Below are 5,187 nucleotides of genomic sequence, written 5' to 3'. Positions count from 1 at the left end.
GTTCTGCATCTCTGTTATTAGAGTGGTTTATTTAAAACATCTTGAGGTTGTCCAGGATAAAAAGCCATCTTACAGATCACTAAATCCTGAAGTCATGTTCTTTCCTTGCCTCATAGGAGCTTCCAGACCTTTCTGAGGGTCTTGGGGCAGCCTTGATCTTAGCAATCCCACCACCATGTCATCTCATTCTTTTAGAAGAGGCTGAGATAGCAAAGGCTGTTACACACACTGTCCTGACTTGAAAAGGAAGAAACCCCCACAAAGCAAGCAGCAACTCCATGATTGATGCAAAGCCTAATCAGGAATGGAGGACTGGCATTAGCAGTGGAAAATGTATTCCTGAATGAACAGGGCTAAACCTGTCACCATTCCAAAGTCCTGCCCTCCCTGCCCAGCCGGCTCACTCCCCACACACTCACACTGCCTGGCTCTCCCTGCAGCTGCTGCTGAGGCTCCAGCATATGCCTTCAGCTTTGCTTCTCCATATGGATCTCTCTAGCCCCAGTTATCTTGGCACCTGGACACCAAATTCTAGGGAATACATAGTGCAGGGGGTCTCCCTCGAATGTGTCACTAGCGTGTGTGGAGTCTCTGAAGCTGGATTCTAGCAAGGCAAGGTCTCCTCTGTGTGCTGAATTTTCTTGGAGTGAAAGGCAAAGCACCCCTGTACCTCCAGAGCTTTGCCTCACTAATTCATTTGGAAAGTCCTTATGCTTTTTCCAGGCGCTTGTCCAATCTTTTTTGGCTGCTGCTTCTGCTTCAGTACAAGTTTTGCTTCTTATTTGTTTGCAGTAGCCTGAATTTTTAATGGCTGTAGGGATGCTGCACAGAAGCCTTTATTTGGTTACAAGGAAGCTGTGCAGTAAGGCTGCTCAGCTCTTCATTTCTGTGGCAGAGAGAGCCCTATGAGAGGCTGTTGCACTGCATTGAAATCAGTCAGGATCTGTCATGACCTTGTGACCGAGGTGTCCTGGATCCTCATTGTGAGAGCACTCAGACTGAACAATGCCTTCAAGGAAGGTCTTCAGTCCTGCAGAGCTTCCACCTGGATTTCCAACCACACACTGCTAAGGAAAGCACCATGAGACAGAGCAGGACAGCTCTCCAGCCACTGTTGTTTTAAGACTGTCCTCCTTAGACCATGTGCTGGCACTGCTGAGGATGATTGTCACTCCACTTGGTCAGTCTCCAAAAGGAAAGGGGCTGGCACTGCTCAGGGTCATTGTCACTCCATTTGGGCAGTCTCCAAAGGAGTTCCCCCAGGGTGTGATGCCCATGTCATGTAATCTTCCCACCTTCCACTCCATTTCTGCTGGGATAATTGGGGGAATCCCGGGACTGGGGGGAGGATTTTGGTCTCTTCCTGCTCATACCACATCTGCATGGCCCTCAGGAAAGTGACAGGAGTGTGGCCTTTAAGGGTAATATCTACAGCTTCAGGGTCTGTGTGTGTGTGTGTAGCTCCTGGGAAAAAGGGAACAGGGACAGCCCATCTCAGAGTTGCTCTTTTGTCCCTGCTAGGGGACCTCTATAGAGGTATTTAAGGGCAACTCTCAGGTATTAGTGAAGGGTGTGAGAGAGGGTGGTGAGTTGGACAAGTGAAATGCAGGTGCAAAATCACGTAGTCCATTGTGCAGCCTGATTTAGGAAAAGTGCCTATTTTTACTCCAGCTTTTCAGTAGGAATGTGGTCCCTAAAGACCTTCTTCCCAGGAACCCTCCCTTTAACAATCAGCTAATTAATGGCCTTGTTATCTGTCAGCTTTCTCCTGTGTGTGCACAGCTCCTGGAGGAGGGTTGCAGCCAAAGAATGACAACGTTTCCCACCCTCCTCACCCCCACCACGTGCTGGGCTTCTTGCCATCCCCAATTAAGCTCCAGTGCCTTGCCTTGTGTTATCATGGAAAGCAGGACCAAAGGGCCACCGAGAGTCACTGTTCCCTCCCTGCCTCTATTGCACTGACAGATGTCTGGCCTGAAAACAGCACGGGCCTATCTCTGTCAGGGTTTTTACTGGCCAGCGATTAAGTCTCTGCAGTTTTTAAGCCAAGTGAGAAAAAGACAATGCTATAGATTGTCACCGGTGCTGACAGGAAGGAGTGTGGATTGGGATGTGCTTTCCTGACCTCCTTCAGTGCTGAGAAAGTTCTTTATTTAGATTTGTTCTTCCTAAGAAACTGCCTCTTCCTGTGGTGGAGGAGCACGTATGTGGTAAACATGTGGAGGTGGAAGCCTGTAGGTAACAGAGGGAACATCCCTGCTGGAATCCATGTTCTCCATGGAGACTCTGGTTGTGGGATGCCCCAAAGCTGGTCAGAAAGAAGACAGAACATGTCAGCTGGAGTGAAATCATTTTAGGATTATGGACATTCAAGTAACTCCTTGTAATTTCTGACCTTCAGCCCCAGACCGAGAGAGTTGGGCTTCTTCAGCCTGGAGAAGAGAAGGCTCTAGGTAGACCTTCCATTGTCTAAAGGGATACAAGGGAGCTGGAGAGGGACTTTGGACAAGGGCCTGGAGTGATGGGACAAGGAGGAATGGCGTCCCACTGCGAAAGGGCAATGGGATATTGGGAGGCAGTTGTTCCCTGTGAGGGTGTGAGGCACTGGCACAGGTTGCCCAGAGAAGCTGTGGCTTGACCCACCCTGACAGTGTCCAAGACCAGGTTGGTTGGGGCTTGGAGCAGCCTGGTCTAGTGGAAGATGTCCTTGCCCATGACAGGGGATTTGGAACTAGCCGGTCTTTAAGATCCCTTTCAACCCAAACCATTCTGTGATTTCCCTGCAGGACTATGTAAACCCTCAGAATCAGGGAAGGAAATCTGCTTAGAGTGAAGAGTTGCTTGAGATATTCTGTGTCTTTTACTTTGGCTGCTGTTTTTCAGACAGACTTCCAGGGCCAGTTGTTCTGCCCAAACCCAGAGGAGCTTTACAGTGAGAAATGATCAGGTCTTGTGTTGGGATTTGAGCTTGCCAATGGTAGAAGCTGGGAGTTGATGCAGCCTGTGCTTTGTTTTTGCTTCCTGCTTGTATCAGGTGTGTGATAATAGCAAAGTGAGAGAAGTCTGGACTGTATGTAGTGTAGTTCTCCTTGCTGCTGGGCACAGAGCTCAGTTTGGGTGCATGGATGTTATGTAGAGTTAACTAGAAACTCAACACAGTCTTTCAGGGCATTCTTGATGCTACCTTTCACCAGGATCTTGGAGAGAGAGCCCCCAGGAACTCTCTGAGGAGATGTGATCACACCATGCTCAAATGTTTGAAGGAGGTTGGGTTTTCAAAGCTTACAAGTGCCTGTTTCCGGTGACCCATAGGAATGACAATGCTTTCCATTACTATGAGCAGTTTCCCACCTGGGGAAGGAAAGCCTGGGTGATTCCAATTCCAGACATCACAATTCTGCTCCTGCTTCATTGGAAGTCTGCCTTAAATGAGGACTTCTAGTGAACCTTGTCCACAGTTTCTTTTACAGGATGCGTTCGCCTCACATGTTCATTAACAAATAAATTTTGAGCATTTTTTTGATTCTTTTATTCTGATAATTCATCTCGTAATGTAAGACTTGCTGTTGTGCCTCCTTTTGCTTCTTGCCTGCAACAACTTTGCTTTCTGTTCTTTCTCAAATGGTTCAGCACCCCCAGGAATCATAGAATATCCTAAGTTGGAAGGATCCCACAAGGACCATTGAGTCCAACTCCTTGGCCCTGCACAGGACACCGTGTGCCTGAGGGCATTGTTCAAATGCTGTTTGAGCTTGGGAAGCAAGGAAACAACAGGGATTCTAAGGAAAAAATAAAAATTCTCATGGTGATTAAACTCACCTGCTGCCTGATCAATGGAGTGACATGTATAGGAAAGACTTGATGGTTCCGGCATGAACTGTGCCTTTCTGCCCTTTACTCTGTGGGTCAGTGAAGAATATAATGGTTAATAAAAACATACCCAGGCCCACTTCTCCTGTTGGCCAAGTGGTCGCTGGGTTTTAACACAGCTTTGCTAGTCTTGTGAATGTGTTATCTGCTTACAGAGCGCAATCGGCTTATGAAAGCTGAGCTGGTTGTGCTGACGCAAGGTCTATGCAGCTCCAACTTGCTGCAAGTGGTTGGGGCCTCAGAAACCAGGGGACCTGAGAACCATGGGATGTTGAAACTGCCAAAAAGCTTTTGGCCTCATGGAACAGAGAAGGCACTATTTCATTTCCTGGATGCCTTCATTTCATGCATGGAATTGGTCTCTACCTTTTGTGTCTGGAAGTCTCCTTGGAGAGGCTGTGTCTCAGCCAGTGTCTGCATTTCTCTTCTATCTTCACCAGTTTCACTCATGTTTCATGTGATTGCTTCTGATTTGTAGTTTACTTCCCCCTTTTCTCATTCTTTCACTTATTTTCTTCTTCACCTTTCTCCTCATCCCTTATTCGTCCTTATCACCTTCCTGCATTTACTTACAGACCTCTCTGTCACTCCTACCATTGCTGTGTGTTTTTGCTCACCACCTCCCTTTTCTCATCATCCCTTCATTTTGCCTCTTCAAATTCACTTTATTCCTAAAACCCAAGGGAAAATCAAGCTTTTGTGGAGAATTAGAGAGGGAAGAACCTAAAACATGGTGACTTAGCTGTATCAGCAGGGAAGGGAAAGCTCTAGGAGCCTTTGAAGGTAAAGCTGCCACAGTTCTGCCAGGTTCCTACAATATGTTTGCTGTTAAGTTCAACTTCTCAGCATGTCCAAATAATCTGTCTCCAAAAAAGGATCATAAGTTGTAATCAAACCATATTTGACAGGAAAAACTCACCAAACAGGGATATCAGCTCTGCTTCTAAGAGTACTGTGCGCCCTGTGGCATGATATAAATGAGAAGGTGACACATTCTGAACAAACAAGTCCTTAATGGGACGAGTTATATTTCTGGGAGCAAATCTTTTAAAGGCTTTCCTGTGTTAAAAGATACTTCAGAGGTTTTCCATGGAAACATATTTGACAGGAAAAACTCACCAAACAGGGATATCAGCTCTGCTTCTAAGAGTACTGTGCGCCCTGTGGCATGATATAAATGAGAAGGTGACACATTCTGAACAAACAAGTCCTTAATGGGACGAGTTATATTTCTGGGAGCAAATCTTTTAAAGGCTTTCCTGTGTTAAAAGATACTTCAGAGGTTTTCCATGGAAATGAAGGGCCATAAGGGCATGC

The 5,187-nt window shown here is 46.7% G+C and overlaps 1 protein-coding gene across 4 annotated transcripts in view; it reads left to right on the top strand.

Moving 5' to 3' along the window:
• The window catches only part of SMOX (spermine oxidase), a 25,224-nt gene that overhangs the window by 7,163 nt on the left and 12,874 nt on the right, over nt 1–5,187 (top strand). The window lies entirely within an intron of this gene.

This window comes from Acanthisitta chloris, unplaced genomic scaffold (genome assembly GCF_000695815.1).
Source record: "Acanthisitta chloris isolate BGI_N310 unplaced genomic scaffold, ASM69581v1 scaffold7151, whole genome shotgun sequence".
Classification (NCBI taxonomy): Eukaryota; Metazoa; Chordata; class Aves; order Passeriformes; family Acanthisittidae; genus Acanthisitta; species Acanthisitta chloris.
The sequence above is the reverse complement of the archived record's forward strand: the minus strand, read 5'-3'. Positions and strand labels throughout refer to the sequence as shown.